The 23,232-nt window shown below is 37.8% G+C and overlaps 1 pseudogene; it reads left to right on the forward strand.

The window, feature by feature from the left end:
* Positions 1–13,331: 13,331 nt before the first annotated feature.
* On the forward strand, positions 13,332–13,769 carry LOC142456287 (guanine nucleotide-binding protein G(I)/G(S)/G(O) subunit gamma-5 pseudogene; annotated as a pseudogene).
* The last annotated feature ends 9,463 nt before the right edge of the window (positions 13,770–23,232 follow it).

Consider the following 23,232-nt stretch of genomic DNA (forward strand, 5'->3'; position numbering starts at 1 on the left):
CACCACATGCCTTTCTTGCTCTGTATTTTCATAAAATATTATAACCTTGGTTCCAAAGAAAGTTTACTGCCCTACCAGCAGTAAAGCAAAGAGGAACACTGTGAGGACCAAGGGAGGGTGAAAGAAAAAATGATTGCAAAATTAGAATCGCTGGACACTTGTCTGATTAGGCAGCTTAATGCAAACAACATGCTCTAAGTTGACATCATCAACATTTTTGAAAAATGTGATTGAAGTAGCTGATGTAGCGAGAGAGGTGAAATCATTAACCATGAAACAAAGAACCCAGACCTCTGAAGAGGTTGACAAGTTACTGTTGAATTGAATGAATCAGAGATGACTGGGTGGTGGTTGCATGTCTGAGACAAGACTTCCATCGTGACTTATAGTTATTTTCACTTGGAACCAACTTTATTTTCTGTTATTTCTTATGTGGAGTTTTTCCCCTGTGTGCCAACATGAATTTGGAACGAATAGAATTCGACAACCACAGTATCACTGTATTTGCAAAGAGCCTATTTAATAAACTACTAGCCCTGCTTCAAGAATATATGAAGAACTGTCAAAACTCCATAAGAAAACAATTTTCAAAGGGAGTGCAACATTTCATCACTATTTCATAGCAGATATGCAAGGGCAAATCAGGAAGAATTGCTATAAACATAGAAACCATAAAAACAAAATTATAACAATATTAAAGTACTTTTTCTTTCCCTAGTCTCCATCTAGATTGATATACTATTATCACGTTTATACAATGTCTCCATTTCTCTAGTCCTTCCTCAAATAATTCTTTGCTCTTTGATTTACACTGCAGCGCATGGAAATCTTGGCATGCTCTGGGGATTCCAGACATCTTCCTCTGAGATGTTCTTTGAGTTTGGGGAACAAAAGGAAGTCTAAAGGGGCAGATCAGGGCTGTCGGATGTCTCTAGTAAATTTTCCAGAATGTGAAATTCTCCTAGGACGGCTCGTGTTACCCTTGAAGAGTGAGTGGGTGCATTGTTACGAAGACTAAAAATTTCTCAGCACAAGTTCCCTGACCTTTTTTCACTAATAGAGAGCTCTACTTCTTTAAAACATCTTCTTTCAAGCCCCCATGATCCCTTTGGAATCTCTCCCCAGACATTTTCATAACCCGTTAGCTCACCTCTATGCCTTGAATTTCACTGGCCCAGCAAGTCATCTTAGAAACCACTGTTTTGATTGGACTTTTTTTAAAGATACCCTAATGAGAGTAAGACAAGCGTATTACTGAGATAATGGATATGCTTAACCATGTTCCATTTGCAAATTTTAAATTCCTTGAAACAAATGAGAATGAAAATGCAACATCTCGATGACAGTGAAATCAGTATCCTGAAGGCAATTTGGAACAATAATCGCATGCACCAAAGAAGGAAGCAGTGAAAATCATCACCCTGGTCCACCATCTCCAACAATTAGAAAAAGACTAGCAGAATAGGTTTACAAACACTAGAGGAATAGAGATAAGAAAGATTAGAGCAGAAGTAGATGAGTAAGAGAACAGAAAAACAACAGAAAGAATCAACAAGATAAGAATTTGGGTTTTTGAGAAGATAAAAGAAGTAAACAAGCCAAGCCAATTAAACAAAGGAAAGGAGGAAATGCAAATAACATGAACGCAAACTTTCTTATTCTGTTGTAGGTAGGATCCTTATGAGTCAGAACTGACTCACAGTCACCTGACAGCAACACACAACATGGATGGTGAAAAAACCAAATGAAACATGGATATTCTCTATAATAAAGTTTTATAAAATCTAGAATATATTAACAAATCTATAGTAAAAGTAAACATATCAGTAATTGTCTGAGGTCCAGGATACAAGAAAAGGAGGGAGGGAAAAATTACACAGGGGATGAAGAAACTTTCCAGCTAATGGATTTGCATGGTTTTCATTGTGGTAATCTTTCAGAGGGGTATAAGAAGTGGCTTCAAACAATCATGGAAAATCACATTATTATTTAAGTCATGTTTTCCACCAATATTTTCAAGTCCCCCCACATGGAAAAATTTATTTTAAACTTTAATGTGAATACTTTATTATTATACTTCATAAGGGCTTGTTTAAATAAAACATATTTCTAATGGATGTATTTCAAATAATATATTTAATCGGGAATCTGTCTTTTTAATACACTTGGATGCAATATTACTGGTTTTACATCTTATCATGTTCTGTGAAATGAAATTTTTACAATTCCTTCTAAGTTGGGTTTTCTAAACTGAATTCAACCAGCAACAAGCTTTCTAAAACCTCTTGATTTTTAAGGTTTGGTTAAATAGTTCATCTATGCAAGAAAGCCTTTCTGTTTATTTGTGAAATCACAAAGCAGCACAAGCCGGTCAGTAGCTATCACTGGAAAATGGTTCTTTGGGGAAGTTGTAATTCCTGGAAGCAAATCCTTGTGATTTGCATATCTTTGTGTTTCTCCTTTACTTGATCTTCAGCCTGTGAGAAGTTGAGGTAGGAGAGAGCAGCCCAATACTAACCTTATTCACTTATTCAAGCACACTCCTTTAATATGATACATTCCATGTTTCTTAGCATTTCTCCTCGATGGAAGTATATTTAAACAACCAGCAAAGCTTTAAAACAATCAAATATGTGTTTGCATTTGTCTCTGGCTCCTCCAAGCTCCCCTAAGAACAAAAGAGATGATACATATGAAAATATGAATGGATTTCATATTTTCTGTTTCTCTTTTTTTCTTGAAGATACAGTATCTTAATAAAGAAAAATAAAAACACCATCGCCAAAGTATGGATTGTATAAGTGAAGAGAAATAAAAATCAAAAGAGGGATAGCTATTTTCCTTCTGCTCCATTTTAAAATATGTTCTGATGGGTGATCCTTTGATTTTCGACAAGGGCACTACATGCACATCTGTAAAGCTGGCCAGTGGAAAACTGGTTGTTCCGAAAGGCCTGAGAAGCAAAGTCTGTGACTCAGCAGTTTAAGTCTCACTCTGTGAGCTTACTGAGGCACGTGTGTCATTGTAATGAGGCCATCTGATCCTTGGATGATGCTCTCAGTTTAAAGATTTGGCTGTCAGAGAGGCAAAGCATGACTTTGCATAACATTTTTTGTAGACAATTGGAGGTGGGCGTGTTTCTTCCTGTTTTGTCCTGTTTGGCAAAGGGCACCACTAGCAGAGAGTCAGGTCAAGGACAGAAGCTACTACCAGAAAGCAGATCAGAGGCCACCTGCAGTCAGAAGTGCAGGGTCTTCACACTTGTGAGGAAACACATGAAATCCAAAACATATTTCTTAGAAATTCTGAGAAATGGCTGTGGATAAACCTGGCAAACAATTCAATATGTGATGAAGGACAATATCACCAGGATGTAATTCGGATACCACATATCCTTTGCTATAAGGCAACAAAATGACACTTCTTTCTGGTATCTTTCCAATATCCCTAATCCTATTCTAATCCTAAGAAATATGATAGGCCAATCCAGACTGTGGTTGTCAGCACACCTGCCTACTAAACCAAACTCCCCTAACACCTAGTTGACTCTGACTCATAGAAACCTGCCAAACAGAATAGAACTACCACGGTGGGTCTCTAAGACTGTAAATCGGTAGCCGAAAGTCAAGTCTTTCTCCCAAAGAGCCCAGGGGTTTGAATTGCCGACCTTGAGAGGCTTAAGTGGTTTCAACATTGTCAAGGTCACCGAAGCAAGGGAAGAATAAGAAACTGTCTCAGATCTGAGGACCTTGTAAAAACCAGTGTTGTTCCCTGGATAAGATCCTGGCTTAGAAAAGGGGGAAATTTGAAAATATAGATGAAACCCAAAGGAATTCTGGAGTTTAGTTGTTAGCAATGTATCAATTCAGTTTCATAGTTGTGACAGACGCACCACTGAATCATAAAATGTAAACAACCATAACCCCTAGACTCTGTTACATACAGGAATGTACAAAGGAAGGGTATTGAGTATTTTTTCCTTTTGTGCAGACACACATTCGATGTCACACACTGCCTATGATGATGGTCTTTTACATTTGTTCCTCCCATTAAATCTTGATTTCCTTGTGAGGCAATATTTATTCTACAAGTGAAAAGTCATCTTTAGAATCATGAAATACAAATATCAATAAACTCCAGCTCTCTGATTTAATGGCAGGACAACTTTGAACAATATAAACATTTCTCTACTACTCTTTAAAAAAACAACAAAGAAAAGCAGGCAATACTAAGTTTCTTCCAAGGTGACTACAGAGATTTCCTAATGTTTAGCACCGTGCCAGCATACCCTACCTCTCAGTTTCAGCTGTGGTGACCCTCTGTTTTATAAAGAACTCTTCTATAACGTATTCTTCACTGTAACCTTCACTGGAATCAGATATATAGGCCCTTTTCCATGGCACCACGGGTAGGTTTGAACCATCAATCTTTAGAGTACTTGTTAATTGCAAACCATTTTCACCACCAGGGAATTTGGGCCTGCATATCCAAAAACCAAGCCAAACCTATGGCCATTGAATAGGTTCTTACTCAGAGCGATCATATAAGACAAGTATAACTGCCTCATAGAGTTTCCACGTTTGTAAAGCTTCAGCGAAATGGTCTACCACATCCTTCTACCACAGAGGGGCTGGTGGGTTTGAAAAACCACCCTTTTATTTAGCAGCTGTGCCAGTAAGTAAACACAACATAAATATTAACATTATTTTTCATTAAAATATCAAGAGCAACATGTGTGTTCATGAAATGTTATACACTGTCCAAAGTACACCCTTTCTAGATGATCTGAGCCTAGCCTTTCATTGCTTTTGGACTATAGTGTGTGATGTTGTAAATGTAACATAACTGATAATCATGCCAGATAAATCTTATGTATAAATCTTATGTCTGAGTGTGCAAACTAGTTCTGGCCAGCCAGCAGGGCAACAACATTTTCTACCACCCATATAAAATAGCATTTTAATCACTTGAAAATTCAAATATGCATTCTTTAACTGCATATAAATTTATGCTTTAAAATTAAATTTGAGTTGGCTATAACTCTCAGAAACTCACAAGGGCAGTTCTACCTTGTCCAGTTGGGTTGCTATGAATCGGCCTCAATTCAATGGCAGTGAATTTGAGTTTTGTTTTTGTTTTTTTATTTTATAGATAGATAGATAGATAGTGAGTTAAAAATAAAGTCACCAACACATACTCATTTTCAAGTATTTGGAAATCATTACTTTACCTTCAGAAAAGAAATCGGACTTGCACATTGCTTTTCTGATGCCTACATTGACTTTTAAAAGTGTAGTAAATGTTCTTCCAATTGAATTGCTGCTGAATTTGAACTCTGTAAGCAGTTACAAGAAAAGAGTCTTTCCTACCTGGCATGAACTTCCAAACCCTGGCCTGCCAGTTTAAGATGTGGATACACAAAGGTCCAGTGTGAAGCCATCCGCACTTTCTATTCTGCCTCAGTGCCCAGCAACATTACCAGCCACTAATTTTGAAAGATATTATGGATACTTGGCGGCTACACAGCTTAAGCAATCATTGCCACTTACAGGAAGCTGAGGAGTCTGTCAGTGCAGATGGCTTACCATGAGCAATACCAATGCTTAATGTACACTTGCTAACTCCCCAGAATAGCCAGAGTTTATGGTATTCACAAAAAGCTAATGGGAAGAGCTTAAAACCACAGATTTGAGATTTACACCACGCTAGATTTAATGTCCAGCATGTACTAGCTGCATGACCTTGACTTTTTTTGGAGGTTGTTTTCGTGGAATAAGCGCATAGTCGCATTGAGTAGACTTCAGACTAAGATGTGTATGAAGAAAGACCTTGTGATGTACTTCCAAAGACAGTGGCCCGTGGAAAACCATGAAGAGCAGACTAGCGTTGTCTAATATGATGCCGTAACATGGGCCCTTCTGTTTGGAAGCCACCTAGGGTATAACTGAGGAATTGGTGAATCCTCATGCCCAGGCCGTGCTTTGTGGTGCATGAGGTGGCTCTGAATCAGAAGTGTTGCAATAGCAGCTGACAAGGGCAGCTTTGCATGGAAAGGAGCATGTTGGTTCCATGGTAGAATTCTCAGGGTCCAAGCAGGGACTTAAGTGATTATGTTCCTGGGTGCTGTTGAATTGAGTCCTACTCATAGGATCCCCACTTAAGAGGGTAAGCCCAAAAGCATTGCTATAAAATCATAGAAATCTTTATTAAATAATGACATCAAAATATGCAGTTATTATTTCTTGCCATATCCTCCAGCGAGGTCTACATTCTGCTGAAAGTGATGCTTCTGTCTTTCTCTTTGAAGAATTCTGTGTCAAGGAGTTTAGGCATCCTAGAGGGACATGAATTATATCCCTTAAAAATATTCTTTGAGTTGTGAGAGCAATAAGAATACTGAGTAGCAACACTGGGATTGTAGCATTGATGGAGTAGGGTTTCCCAGTGAAATTCTAACAGGAAAGTGTTTGTATGCTCAAAGAAGGAGCAGGTGTCATGTTATGATGGACAAACATTGCTCAGTGCAAATCTTCTGGCATTTTACTCATCAATGCAGTTCCGAAAATTTTTTTTTACCAATTTCTTTATAGTAAACTCGCATGATTGCCCTGTGTGCTTTGAGAAAATCTGTCAAGAAATCTGTTAGAAATCCCTTCCACAAAACAGTCACCATAGCTAATTGGAAGCCATGGCTTTTGTTAGGTCTTTTTTTTTTTTAAGGCAACCTAATGAGTGCAAGTGTAATTATTGAGAAAACTTCTCTGTTTCCATGAGTCGCAGACATGTTTAAGCATGCGTTATTTGACATAAATCTGTACGTGGCTGTGAAGAGGAACCCTGCGAGCAACACTTTTTGACTGATTCTTGTGTCCGGACTGAGACATTGCCTGATCCTGTGTGTCGCCCTCACCAAGCCTTGCTGTTTGCGCCCATAGTTCCACACTGGGTGTCTTCCTCTTTTCGCTGATCCTCTACCAAGCATGATGTCCTTCTCCAGCGATTGGCTCCCTCTGATATCATGGCTAAAGTATATGAATGAAACAAAAATTTAAGAAAAAAAATTGGAAATGAAAACATTTTGATTTAAAAAAAAAAAAAGGATGTGAGACATTGTCTGGCCATCCCCGCTTCTGGTTACAGGTAGTCCAGAACTAATCTGTTTGTTCTTCTAGAAATTCATGGTATATTCAATATTCTTGGCCAACTCTGTAATTCAAATTCTTCACCCAGGTTCAGTTCACCGAGAGAGCACCTACTGCACAGTCATCGGTGTTGGGACCACATTGCACAGTTTGCAGTAACATAAGTCTGTAGACAAAGATGCACAAAGAGGAAAGATCTGGTTTTCTACTTGTGAAGCGATTCTGAAGTCAATGCGAATCTGTGGTTCACTAAGGTCAGGTCTACAATGGTGATGGTGCACTGCCAGGCAGATTTTCAGTAGGTTGTGCATGGCGGTCACTTCATGTTGGTGGCTTATTCTGGGGAACTAACAACAATAACGACTACAGCAGTCAATGATAAATACAGTGGCTGGAGAATTTAGGGAAGTTTTTCAGAGCTCAAAAATGCTGAGAAAGGTAGAAAGAGAAGACATCATATAGTCTTAAGTTATTTCATTCGATTTGAGATCATTTTCTAAAAGTGCCTTCATTCATCAATGTGGCAGAATAACAATCATTGGACATACTGCTCCAACTTTGCTGTTGGAAGGGGTTAGTGAGGCCAGGAGAGATCAAGGCTTTTATCTAAATACACAAGGAGTCAAAGGTAGAGATAGAAACTAGAAGTCATCTCCCAACCATTGATCCAGTATTTTTTGTAAAACAAAAACTGTTCTGACTTCAACAACCTGGACAGATGATAGGAGAGTCACTAATTGTTGCAAACAATTTGAAGAAAAGATTTTTTTTAAATTGTAGTGTGAAGCAGTGTTCCCTATAGAAACAAAACCCGGACAGTTATGAATATATATATATATATATATATATATATATATATATATATATATATATATATATACTAAAACATTCAATTAAATAATAAATACAATCTCTAGAGAATTTAGGGAAGTTTTCCAAGGCTCAAAAACTCTGAGAAAGGTAGGTAGAAAGAGAAAATATCATATAATATGTATCATATATATATATTTGAATTGGTTTATACAGAGAGAAGGAATACAATGGCTTATTAGTTCACACAGCAATACAGAGGGCTCAGTTCAATTCAATTTCATGGAACAGTTAATATACTGAAGATCCTTCACCTTCAGGCTGCAGATTCAACATCAAAGACGGAGAAAGTGGAGTGTGTCCTAAAACAAGACAAGCAGAGTCACCCTGCAGACAGCTACAGAAGGGTGGGGCAGCAACAGTCAGTAGCACCCGGAGCTTAGCAAAGCCTGTCCGACTGGATATCAAACAAGTTATAAACACACCAGTAGCTTGGTGAAGCTGGCCTCCAAGGAGCCCCAAGCTCTAAGGACAAAATCCATGGGTTGGCTGGACCCACAAGTAGTGCAGCACAGGTTGAGGCAAAGAAGTAGCTTAAGCAGTAGCACGCTTGTCCGATCTTCAGAGACAGGATGCCAGCCTCAGAAAGTATCTCAGTTGCCCTCCAATCACGTTGCAACCTGATTAAACTCCACCCACATGTTAGCAAAATAAACTTAACTTTTGCATCATGTGACTTACAAAAACAGAACTTTGGGTCACTAGTCCTAAGGTCCTAGAGATTTTGTAACATGTCACTAACTTAAAATAGCTTCAGGTAGACTTGAATTCTTTGCTCTTAGGCCAACAATTTTATAATACTTCCACATTCCCTAAACAGTGATAACTGTGTATCCTGATCTACAAAATCAGTGAAAAATACAATTACCGGTATGTTTTCAATCCATTAGAATATTAAGACTAATTTTTACACACAATATGGAAAAGAAAAACCTGGCCTCTGTGCACTTGTCAGCCCACAAAAGGACTATTCTTTTGTTCTTTTTATAACCTTGCTATTAAATGAGTGCATTTGTATACAGCGGTAGATATGAAATATTTCCTCATGCAAGTCGTACATTGATGTTTGTCATATATTGTTTGAAATTTTAATAATAAAAATGTTTTTAATCAAATAAAGTTCAGGAAAAACTATTAATTACATATATGGATTTCTCATTCTACCATCACCACTATATTCATCAGTTCAGTTTACTGAAAACCTGTTTTAATTCTAATACATTAAAAGTATTACGTTCACATGTAGATATTATTGTGAACACACATATGAAGAAAGGGGTCAACAAGGTAATTTTCCCAAGATCACCAGCTGCTAACTCAATGAATTTGATCTCCTAGTCTAGCCCAGGTCTATCTTATTTATTTTTGGTTTATATTAATTTTTTCTAGTGTAATTTACCAAATAACTACAACAAAGTGGAACGTCCTAAAGACTCACATTTGAAATGTTTGATTCAGATCCCAGGGTACATATTGTTAGATGTCATCAAGCCTCTTGTGACCCCTGCCAACCGTGTGTACAACAGAATGAAACACTGCCCTGTCCTGAGCTATCCTCACATGTCTTCCTGTTTCCGCCCATAGTTCCAGGCACTGTGTCAAACCATCTTGTCAAAGACCTTCCTCTCTTTGGCTGCCCATTTATTTTACCAAGCATAATGGCCTTCTCCAGAGATGAGTTTCTTCTGACAATAAGTCCAAAATATGGAAGATGAAGTCTCACCACCCTCGCCTCTAAAGAGCGCACTGCCCTTACGTCTTCCAAGAGAGATTTGTTTGTTCTTTTGGCAATCCAGGGTAATTTCAGTATTCTTTGCCAGCACCATAATTCAAAGACAGTGATTTTTTTGTCTTTCTCATTCAGTGTTCAACTTGCACATAAATATGAAGCAATTGAAAATATGATGGCTTGGGACAGACATCCCTTAGTCCTCAATAACCTCTTTTGCTTCTCAGAGTCGTGTGCAGCAGATTTACCCAACGTAATGCATCATTTGATCTCCTGACTGCTACTTCCATGAATATTGATTGTGATTCCATGCAAGATGAGATCCCTGACAAGTTTAAACTTTCTCAATTTTTATGAGGTTACGCTTTGGTCTGGTTGTGAAGAGTTTGATTCTCTTTGTATTGATTGTAATCCATATTTAAGGCTGAAATTCTGGATTTTTTTGAAATTCTTGATTTTAATCAGCTAGTGCTTTAAGTCTTCACTTCAGAATGTCAGGTTGTGTTATCTGCATACCATAGGTTATTAATAAGCCTCCCAGGAGTCCTGATACCACATTCTTCTTCATATAACCCAGACTCTCTAATTACTTGCTGAGCATACAGATTAAATAAGTATAGTGAGAGAATAAGCCTCAGACTCACATCTTTCTTGATTTTAAACAATGTAGTATTTTCTTGTTCATACAATTGCCTCTTGTTCCATGTACAGGTTCCTCATGAGCACAATGAAGTGTTCTGCGATTCCAATTCTTTGCAAGAGTATCCTTAGTTTGTTATGATCCACTGGGTCCAATCCCTCAACATAGTCAATAAAACAATTAAATATAATCCTGTTCTTTCCTTTCAGCCAAGATTCATCTGGCATCAGCAATGATATCCTTTGTCTGCATCTTCTTCTCAATTCACCCAGAAGCTCAATATGCTGCTGCTGTAACTATTATTAGATTTGTTATCAGCAAAACTTTATTGCATATGATTTTGATGATATTGTTTTATAATTTGAGCATCCTGTTGAGTCAACAGGTTTTGGAATGGGTACATTTAAAAAGCTTTCTATTTCACTTTGATTTATTTATTTAACATTAGGAGCTAAGCCAGATATCACACCTTTCCATAGTTAAATTACCATATATACTCAATTATAAGCTGAGTTCTTCAGTACATTTTTAATGCAGATTTTTGTGGTAAAATTAGGTACCTTGGCTGATATCTGGGTCAGTTTATACTCGAGTATATGGTACATCAAGCAGTATTGTACAATTGCTATCAAAATCAGTTTCAAAACATTTTATTCTTTCTTGAACTCCTTCATATCAGCTCTTCCTTAGCCTCCCCTCCTTCCCCCACTGCACCCCCACCCCCTGGAGCTCTTCTTGTAATTGTTGTCACTATATGTCCATTTATGCTGTGTTTCAAATACCAAAAAACATGTAAAAACACCTATCAAAGATTCTAGAAGGCTCCCCATAATGACCAAATACATCAGAAATAAACCTCAATATGAAAAAAGGTAAACATACCAAGAAAATCTTAAAAAGCTAGATCAAGCCCAAAGTGTACCAGAGGGGACATCAAGTGACAAAGTTTTAACCGTTCAAATCAGATTCGTCATTTTAATCTACTATAGTCATCTCGCCAATATTCTTTGTCTGATAACCAGTTTTTTCCTGTCCTTCAATCATGATTAAAAGTAAATCACTAGAGGCTTATGCCCTGTATATATCCTGAAAATGTTATTTGGGCTTCCACTGTCTTCCACAGCCTTCTGCACACCAGAATCTCAATTTTAATTTCTGATACTATTCTTTTGTTTGGATTTGGATTATATAATTTATAATATGTGGCTCACAGATGTGGGTGTGTTTCTTCCACATGGATTGATTTCACATTTCAGATGGCTACATGTTTGGGAACAAGCCTTTAAGAACGGAGTCACTGTCCTATCTGGTATCCAGATACCATCTAACATTTTCATCACACTTTGCTATAGCACCCATATCGACTCTGTTTCATTCATGAGGGCAGGTTGTGTGGTAGGAACTACTTGTTCTTTGATTGGAGCAAGGATTAATTGTGAGCCCCCAATCTATTCCTGAATCTTTTTTTTTAATCGTCTTCTGGCTCATCTTAGAGATATCCTGTGCATTAGTTACACAATCTAGTGTCAATTTGAGGGTATTAAGAGTGAAGTGTGGTGTTTAGCCTGCCAATAAGGTCACAGCTTGATTAGAAGGTGACCTAGATAAGTTGCTCCCTGGAGGCCCGGCCCTCCATCTCTGCTTTCATCTTCCTGTTCACAAGCCACACGGAGTCACCCGGAGACCTGCGTAGTTTTCTTGTGTTCTCTAGATGGCAATTCAAGAGCTTTTTCTTCTGTTTTTTCCATTGGGTTTGGGTAGTCTTCAATTGTTGATTTTCTTTTGGTTTTTTTGTGGTTGCTGCTGCTGTGTATTGTTTGTGCTGCATAGTGTTTGAACTGTAAGTGATGCACTGACTTCTTGACTTTGGGGGATGGGTGGGTTTGATCTTTAGGTAAGAGGAGGATCACATAGATGCTGGAAATTATATTGTGTATAGATGAAGACGGACTGATAGTTGTGTGGGTAGGAGGAATAGTATATAGGTGCTTATGAGTAGGTTTTAAGTGGTGTTTTTATTCATTATAAGAAGGCTTCCGGATAATTATAGTAATTTTTGATGAGCTGGAGAAGATAAGACTGTGTGTTACTGAGATAAGGGAAGCAGTGTTTTGAGGTGACTGGGGTAGATGAGGGGTATATTAAATCTACCAGTCACCTAGTGACCCTATACATTATATAGCAAGAATCCAGCTCTTCTGTTATTGTGTGAAGATGCCTTTTGGTACTGAGGCAAAGATGTATAAAATATTTGTGCTACACTTACTTACACTGAAGTCTTTTTTTATTGTGGATTTCTGCACAGCTCAGTACTATCTTCTCCTTGCATGTGATCCAGGGTGGAAATAGGCTATTGGAGTGGGGGGGGGGGGACATGTTAAGGAGGAGGGAAAGGAGGAACTCCCAATCAGAGGGAGGTCCTGCTATTTGAAATACCAGTGCCATAGCTTCCAGGAACACCACAACATGTATCACACCACGGTATGACAAACTGACTGATAAGTGGTGGCACATAGTGAAGCAGAAAATTCAATAATTAATCAAATCTCAAGTCATAATTTCTTGGAAATATATGGATGCATTAGGAAAAAGCACTCATTTGAAATGGAAATTTGCAGAACTGATTTTATTTGCATTTACGGATGAGTATAGAAATGGTGATGTCCTACAATATAACAAGAAATACAGTATAGTGGTAGGATGGATACAAATCTGCTAGTCAAAAGCAGCTTGGATATACTGGAGGTACACATCTAAGTATAATAAAAGGCAGCACTTTTAGACGACCTCTTTGATGATATATTTGCACCTTTGTGTGTCTTTCGAATGGGAGCTCTATAAGAATGATTTGGGCCGGCCCCCTGCCGCGCTGCCTTGCAGTCCTGAGCGGCCAACTCACCCGCAGATCCGACGACCGAGGAACGAACGTCTCCGCGCCCTGTTGCTAGCCATGTCTGGCTCTTCCAGTGTCACCGCCATGAAGAAAGTGGTTCAGCAGCTCCGGCTGGAGGCTTGGCTCAACCGTGTGAAAGTTTCCCAGGCAGCTGCAGATTTGAAACAGTTTTGTCTGCAGAATGCCCAACATGACCCCTTGCTGACTGGAGTGTCTTCAAGTACAAATCCCTTTAGACCCCAGAAAGTCTGTTCATTTTTGCAGGAAGATGAATCTTTGAAAGGTTTCCTAAGCCACTTCTCATGAACAAGTGACTATTCAAGGAGAGCTAAATTTGAAGCTTGTACAAAAGCTTGTCTTCACAGTTACATGTGCCATACTATACAAACTTCTTTTGTCAGTCCTTAACATCTACCTCTCTGAATTTTCATGAATTTCTATTTCACAAGGGTTGTTTTATATACACTGGCATCTGCATATAATAAAATACGTAGTACAAAAAAAAAGAATGATTTGGGCCGTGAGTTGCACTTTTAATCGGTTACCTTGGAAAGCCAAGTTTCTCTGTAATTTCATGCTTTGTGACTTCACTTCCAAACTACTTTATTTATCTAAAATCAGTGAGCCTTTGTAAAATGTACCTTGAGAAATAACCAGTATATTCCTGGTATATTTGAAAGAGATGAAAATAAATCACTTGATCCAGAAAATTTGTTTGGTACTATTAAACTATGGAAGAATGCCTGGTTGATCTTATAAAAACTGGCCAATATTTATGGTGATGAGCCTTTATTACCTGTGTGAAGTCTTAAAACTCATTATTACTTGTGTGAAGATGCCTTTTGGTATTGAGGCAAAGATGTATAAAATATTTGTGCTACACTTACACTGAAAGTTAGTAGACTATTGCTATAGTATACATATACAAGTGCGAAAGCTATCTGAGATAATATTTCTCTGCTATGGGCTAGAATTAGATCAACTCAGTGAATCAACACTGATGTCATGACCATCAGACCTCTCTCTGGGAGTTGAAGGCATTATATTATTTGGGCACTCAACCCTTTTATCATGGCTGCCAGTATGATATTCAAAGTAACCAAATTGAATGTAACAACTGTAATGTAATATATTTTGGGAAGGGAAAAATCCTGAGAACTCTTGATCAGCTTAATTTCTTCTCATAATTGTTAGACAAATGACATATAATTTACTGAAAAGTTGAGTCATGAACTCAGATATTCTGACTCATCACAACCCAATATGCCAGGGAAGAACTGCCTCTGGATTTCTGAGAGTGCATTTCTTTATAGGAATAGACAACCTCTCTCTCTCTCTCTCTCTCTCTCTCTCTCTCTCTCTCTATATATATATATATATATATATATATATATATATATATATATATATATATATATATATATATATATATATAATTTTTTTAAATGCTATAATCAAAGAAATTGCATTTTAAAATATCCATAAACTCTTGCCATAAAATCAATTCAGACTTGGGATGGCCCTCTATTACAGAGTAGAACGCTTGCTGCATTGAGTTTTCTTGACTGTAATATTTAGGAAGCAGATGACCAGGCCTTACTTTTGTGAGGCCACTGAGTGGGTCCAAACTGTCAATCTTTAGATTACCAATCAAGCAAAAACTGTTTGTGCCCCTCGAAGTCCATTTGTTGTGACAAATGCTACTGCTTACTGCTGTGTTATTACTGGCAGACTACTCAACATTTCCGAGCTCAATTTCCTTAATCATTAATTAACTATAACCTGTATATCAATCTCATAAAACTTTTGTGATGATTTAATGAGATACTCTACATAAATAAAATCTGGCTTCATTCCAGATCAATACCACCTAATGCATATTGGTACTGTTGTTTTAACTATCATTGAGTCTATTCCTACCCGTAACAACCTGATGTACACCGGAAGCAAACACTGCCTAGTCCTGTGCCATCCTCAGTCATGGTTACGTTCGAGCCCATTGTTGTAGCCACTTTGTTAGTCTGACCATCATTTCTTTTAAGGAGCATTCTGGCTGTACTTCTTCCCAGACAGATTTGTTTGTGCTTTTGCAAGTCCGTGGTAATTTCAATATTCATCACAAGCACTATAATTCAATTGCATCAATAATCTCTATTCAATGTCCAACTTGTGCATGCTTAGGAGGCAATTGAAAATACCACAACTGGGGCCGACCCCAATCCCAACAATGACGACACCCCCACCCTCTAGAAGAATGCACTTCAGAGGACAGCACTGAGGCTACAGCTTAGGAAGAGGGGTGCGTCAGATGACAGCACATGGGAGAAACAAAATGGGATGGAGAGGGAGGAGAGGACATCCTGACCCACCAAGTCCCAAGGACGATATTCCTGTTCAGAGCAGACAATGCACAGAGAGGACCATATGACCGGCCCCACCACAAGACACGACATCCCCCACTAAACCTTAGTCCTATAGGGAACAACACTGGAGACTCAGTGAGGAAATAGTGCACAATCGGGCCTCATTACGCTGGGGCGAAACACTGATGGTGTGCAACAGAGCAGCAAGGGCAGCAAAGTGATGAAACCCCCAGGGAATACCAAAAATAGAGGCAACGTGTGTCACCCATTCAGACTTGACTGGAAAACACTCACAAAGGCCAACAAACAGACCTTGACCTATTTATAGGCTTTTTCATTTTTGTCAGTGGCTTTCTTTTTGTTTTTTGGTTGTTTTTGTTTCATTGGTTTATTTGGCTTTGCCTAGTTTTTACACTTAGAATGTATCTGCATGCCTATCTAGATAAGATAAGCTGCATAAATAATTTGGAGACTAAAAGAAAGTAATCAATGGTTCCAAGGGATACAGGAGAAGGGGAGGTGGGGGACTGGGCAGAAAAGGGCCACAGGAACAAAGGAACAACAAGTGAACTAAAATCAATAGAAAGAAGGGTGTAGCATGCCTAGTGGGGCTTTATCAAGGGCAACGTAGCAGCAGGGAATTACTAAATCTGAATGAACATGATGATGGGACAAGAGGAATGTAAAAGGAAATAGAGGAAAGACCAGGAGGAATGGACATTTATAGAGGTCTGAATATCTGAATATAGGCATGTACAAATGTAACATGTAAATATAACGAGAGGAGATAGAACTATGTACTCATATCTATATATTGTGTACTCATATCTATAAATCTATACCTTAATTAAGGTATAAAATAATCTATAAATTATCAAGGGTTCATAAGGGAGGGTGGGCAGGGAGGGAGGGGGAAGAAATGGGGATCTGATATCAGGGGCTCAGGAGGGAAAAGAATGCTTTGAAAATGATGATGTTGGCATATGTGCAAATGTGTTTGACACACTAGATGAATGTATAGATTGTGATAAGAGCTGTAAGCGCCCCCAATGAAAGTACTGGGGGGGAAAAAGAAAGGTATTGAATTCTAAAAAAATGTAATAATAAAATAAAGTGCTAATATATCATGACCATTAAAAGAAAAAGAAAATACCATGGCTCAGTAATATTATATTAGATCAATATTTAATTATGCTTATCTCAGGATCCCTTTATACTTTTAAAAACTATTTAGCTACATCAAAAACTTTGCCTTATTTGAGCTCTATCTATGAATACTTACTGTGATATACATTGAGTTGAAAGTTTAAAAAATATTTATCTAATTAATTTTAAATAACTATAAAGAGATTGCATATCCTTAATATATTTCAAAACAAAAGAAATTTACTGAAAAGAGTGGCATTGTGTTCTATTCATATGTAATTATCTAATTTATAGTAGTACATACTAATATTTGTTTCTTCATTCACTTGATTGTAGTTTTATTTTTGACTGAAGTATATGAAATAAACTCATGTAAAGTTGAAAATGGCAGAGCATTTTAATAATTTTTCACAAAATTTAAAATATTCTTCTTTAATACAAGATTGAATCTCAAAAAAAACAATCTATTAATCAATAGGTATATATAATATAGAATCTGAATTCATACCAACTAACATTTTATTCTATATTACAGTAAAATCCATTGGTCTACTTACTCTTTAAATAAATCTTTTACTCACACATGATTTTTTTTTAATACTATGTACTGGTTATTTAGAAAGTATTGGTTAATGATCTATGCAGCTCTTCCAAATATGTCTATATGTTATATTAAAAATAATCACATTTTTAACATCATCACCAACCTCTTTGGTGTATTTAAAAGCTAGAAAACTATCAAGGTCACATAAATGGATACAAATTTAATTTGTACTTGAAAGGTTGAATATATTATTGACAAAATTATACTGTAAATTATTTTATTTATCATTAAATTTCAACTTATTTATATTGGGAAAAAGACCTGCATTAAAACCCAAATCATTGCTTCTTTTCAGTTCTTTCTTACAAAAATGGCTTTACAAATCGTATCCATACTCAATTAAGCAAATGCTTTTTCTTGATACAAGCACTTTATATTATTATACATAATAATATATGCACATTTACCATTTTATTACATGGAATACTAAAAGTATTTCTATACAATGTCAGGATTTGATGATTTTTCTGCTTCCAAAAGAATATTCTTAACTTAAGTAGCATTTACTTTTTAATTTGAGTATATAGTGGTAAATCATTTGTAGGTTTGATTCACAGCCTTGATTCATACAAAGACAGCAGAAGTTTCATACATTGGTAATTTTCAAAAAATATGACTGCAAGGCTAGGAATGAAAAAAACAATATAAAATAATTTATCTTTATTATAAAAATGATTTTGACCTTGGGGATCCACTGAGTCTCAGGGACACTTGTCTGTAGATCAGACTTTGGGAAATGCTACAGTAGATTATATTAGTAGTGCTATTATTTTTTAAATCATTTTATTGGGTGGTCATACAACTCACCACAATCCTCACATCCATCCATTGTGTCAAGCACATTTGTACATTTATTTCCATCATCATTCCCAAAACATTTGCTTTCCATTTGAGCCCTTGGTGTCATCAGCTCAACCCCCCCACCTCCCTCAGTGCACCCCCCCCATGAACCCTTGATGATTTATAAATTATTATTATTTTGTCATATCTTACACTTTCCGATATCTCCCTTCAACCACTTATCTGTTGTCATTGTCGATCTCTCACGGAGAAGGTTATATGTTGATCCTTATAATCAGTTCTCCCTTTTCACCCCACCCTCCCTCCACCCTCCCTGTATCACCACTCTCACCACTGGACCTGGATTCCCTGTGTTTCTCGTTCCTATCTGTACCAGTGTACACCCTATGGTCTAGCCAGATTTGTTAGGTAGAGTTGTATATTTCATTGTTGCTACATTGGTCCCTGACTGGCTGGTCTCGTTCCCACAACCCTTCGGTAAGGTGATGTCCAGTTGCCTTCAGATGAGCTTTGGGACTTCAATCTGCACTCCCCTGTCTCAAAATGATGTTTTTTGTTGTTGTTGTTGTTCTTTGGTGCCTGATACCTGAGCTCTTCAACACCTCGTGGTCACGTGGGTTGGTGTGCTTTTTCCAAGTGTGCTTTTATTCCATGTGTAATATTAGTAATAATATGACTGCCGTTAATATTCTAACCCCAGAAACAATATATTGGTGAACATATGCAGAATGAGGCCATGCAGATAACTGAAACACCATAGGCTTGAGATAGAGATTAATATAGGTACAGTAAAAGAAAAGAATCAATGAACTTCAACACATAGAAACAAAACACAGAGCAAATAATATAAAGGGGGGAAAATGAGAAGATCATTAGTGAGTGGGACATCAAGAGACTGAACATACATAACTCAAAAATCTTTCACCGAATTCACTGCAATAGAATCTCTTCTAACTCATAGCAACCCTATAGAACAATATAGAAGTCCCTTTTTGAGTTTCAAAGGCTATTGCTCTTTACAGGAATAGAAACCTACATATTTCTCCTCAGAGTTCCTGGTGGTTTCACACTGCTGACCTTATGATGAGCAGCCCAGCATAAAACCACTGTGACACCACCTGAGCTCCCCAATGCAAGAAGCACAAAAAGCTAAAAATATAAGGCAGGAAAAAAATGGAAGAAATAAAAGCAGAATGAAGTTTAATTGAATATAAACTCAGAGGCTCAAGAAGCTCAACAGTCTTTAGAATATTTATTTATTGATCAAACGTGTGTTGTAAAACTGTTGGTTTATTGCACACTTATCACCTTGAGGCTATCTGCTTCCATAAAGATTTTTAGCCTCAAACACTTATCCGGTTGCTATGGTAGGGATTCATTCTATGGCAGCGGGGTTGGGATTGGTTTTTTTGGTTGGACTTGAAAGTACTTCCTGATGAAATTCAAAGACTGTAGCCTTCAGAATGGATTACAATTTAATTCAATGAAAATGGAAATCCTCACAAATAGACCAATAGCCAACATCATAGTGAGTGTATAAAATATTTACAATTTTAAGGGTTTAATTTTACTTGGATCCACAATCAAGATTCATGAAAGGAGTAGTTAAGAAACCAAAATATGTATTGAATCGAGCAAATCTGCTGCAGCATACATACCTCTCTAAAGAATTAGAAAGCAAAAATGCCATTTGGGGATTAAGGTGAACCTTAATGGTGTTTCCATGGTGTTTCCAATCACCTTATATACATGTGAAAGTTAGACAGTGAATCAGGAAGACCATGGAAGAATGGATGCACTTGGACTATGGTGTTGGCAAAGAATATTGGGAGTACCAAGGCCAAATCATACATTCTATCTTGGAGGAAGTACACCAGAATGCTCTGTAGGAGCAAGGATGGTTAAGCCTACTCTCATTTACTTTGGAGGTGTTATCAGGAGAAACCAATCTCTGGAGAAAGACATCATGCTTAGTAAAATTGAGTTTCAAGGAAACAGAGGGAAATGCTGGACACGGTACATTGACACCGTGGTTGCAACAATGGGGTCAAGTGTAACAACAATTGTAAGGATGGTATAGAACAAGTGGTATTTCATTCTATTATACGAGTATATAGAGTCTTATTATACATTGTATCCCTAGGAGGTGGAGTTAATTTGTTCAGGTATTAACCAAAAAGTTGGTGAAGTAAGTCTACCAGAGAGGTGTCTCAGAAAAAAAGAGGTACTTCTGAAAATCAATTATTGGAAATAATGTGAAGGATGCTATTTCACTGTGTGTATGCATTATTGTGTGCTTTTTCATTTATTCTTCATGGCTATTTAGGTTAACTCCACCCTTTTGACATTGTGAAGAAATTCACAATGAACATGTTGTGGATAGAGCCTGGTGGAATCTCTAGACTAGAACTTTGCCACCCTGAAGACCTAGAAATGAACTCACCCATGTTGGTCAACTTTTAACCAAATAACAGGCAGGCCTTCACAGTGAACAATAACATCAAGTTCATCCAAAGCTCTTAGAACACTCATCCATATAAGATTAAATGAGCATCATTTGTCCAGGGATAAAGCTGAGAAGACAGGAAGAGATAGGGACAATTGGTGAATGACATTGAAAAAGATGGTGATGTAGTTGTTGCATTATGGATATTTCAATCAGTGTCATGAAAAAAATGTGTATTAATTATAGAATAGCCACCAATTTGCTCTATAAACTTTCACACAGGTTAGAATAAAAAAGGAAAGATAGAAATAAAGAAAAAATAACTTTTATGTAGCACATTTCTACTCTGACAAACATGGGATTTAAGTTTGAATTGATATGATGGTCACTGATTTGAATACTATCTAGCCTGGACATATTCATGTCCTAGTGTCACTCTTCCTTGGCATGTGGGATGGATTTAGTAACTTTCATCTAATGAATAGACTATAACAGCAATTATGGGAGGTCACTTTCAAGATTTGGGTATGAAAAGATTGTGGCTCTCTCTCTCTCTCTGTTACTTTCTCACTATTAGTTGTCACAGCATGAAAACACACAGGAGAGGCCCAGGTAACAAGGACATAAACCATGTCAGCCTGGCCAGCAATGTGAAACTTGAACAGATTAAAAAATTTTAAATGTTGGTGATTCAGAAACATAATTGGAATGGGGGAAATGGGAAAAGCCGTGTAATGGGGGAATTGGAAGGGGCATATTGGGCCCTTTCAGGAGCCAGATCCCTGGCACTGGATTATGTGTAGTACAGAGAACTGCACATTCAAAGTGGTGTGATTTCCCACTTTGTTCTGGGCACTATTATCTTGACTCGGTTGGTTGGGAGATTTAGTTACTATAGAATGCCCACATTCCCTTTATTTTTAAGAGCAAGTTTTAGTTTCTAACAGTGCAGTGACTTGAAGTTTTTCCCATGTTGAATACTGTTTCCATTCACAATTGAAGAATTTGTGGTTCTCTGTCAGTCACCCTTGAACTGTGTTGAACAAGGTTGAAGTCCGGCCCAGCAAACATATGTGCGTGTTTGGAAGCAGATACTTCAGAACCAGTTGAGTCTTGAGATGTTCGCAACCTCAGTGGACAACTTGACTGGAACCTCATCAGAAATGTAGTGCTAAAATTCACCCATTGAAACGACAAATGAATCTGTCTCGGAGAAGTGAATTCGGAATGCTCATTAGAGGAGACTTCGTCTTACGTACTTTGGACGTGTGGTCAGGGGAGATCAGTCCCTGGAGAAGGACATCATGCTTAGTAAAGTAGAGGGGCAGCAAAGAGAAGGCCCTCAACAAGATGGATTGATACCATAGCTGCAAGAATGGGCTCAAACATAAAAACCACAGTGGGGTTGGCCCAGGGCCAGGCAGTGTCCCCTTCTGTTGTACAGAGGGTTGTACAACTTGAGTGGGAACCAACTTGATAGCACCTAACAGTCACCACCACAACAAATCCCCACCCATGCTGGTTTCTGCCTCTACAGAATCGCTGAGCTAATGAATGTGTCCTGTGTACGTTAATGGATGTTCTGAGTAATGTATTACAGGAGATACTGCACTGGGTATTTGAATACATCTAAAATGTGAAAGAGTTTACCTTCAAGAAATAGTCATGAATATTCTGAGTCTTCTAAAGATTTCACAGGTATAGAAATATTTTATAAAGAAAAAAATGTTTCTTTTCCATTATTTATTTATTTAGACCATTTTATTGGGGACTCTTACAACTCTAATCAAGAAAAATATTCTTGATTAGATCATTTCATGTTTATTAAGGACATAGTCCAAGGAAACATGGTGGTGCAGTGGGTAACATGAAGGGAAGCATTGGCCCGCTTACTGAAATGTTCATGGTTGCAACCCCTTCACTGCTTCATGGGGGAATAATGAGGCAGTCTGCTCCCATCAAGCATTCAGCCTAAATAACTGTGATAGTTACATCATTTCATGTCAACTGGATAAATAAGATTAAAGGGATAGAGTGTAGCCTGTCAATCAGGTCACAGCCTGAACCCTCTTTGTGGGTGTGACCTTCTCAGGAGGATTCTGGGAAATCTCTCTGTGATTCACATTCTTGATGCGAAACCACATGGAGCCACACTCACGGCAGCCAAAGCCCCAGAGATGCTTCCGCCACCACTGGATCCACAAGATTTTCCACCTACACGCGTGTTATCTTCCTTTAGAGCATCATTGCATCTGTTGCATGAGTCCGAAGAGGAATTTATAGACTATTACCAGACCTGTGGGCTAATAATTGACTATGGACTTGATCTGGAATGGGTTGGGATGTTTTCTTAGTAGACAATTACCATTTGTTATAGAACTGCCTTATACACACATATGAGCCCTGGATTTGTTTCTCTAGGCTACCTGGCCTAACACAATAACCCTATGGGACAGTTCTACTCTGTCCTGTTGGACTGCCATGAACCAGAAGCAGATCCACAGCAGTGGGCTTGGTTGGGCTTAAGGACGTCTTTCGCCACCTGCACATCAGTTGTTATTCTGTTGTGTTGCTGGTGTACTGCTATGATGCTAAAGC

This window comes from Tenrec ecaudatus, chromosome 9, assembly GCF_050624435.1.
Source record: "Tenrec ecaudatus isolate mTenEca1 chromosome 9, mTenEca1.hap1, whole genome shotgun sequence".
Classification (NCBI taxonomy): domain Eukaryota; kingdom Metazoa; phylum Chordata; class Mammalia; order Afrosoricida; family Tenrecidae; genus Tenrec; species Tenrec ecaudatus.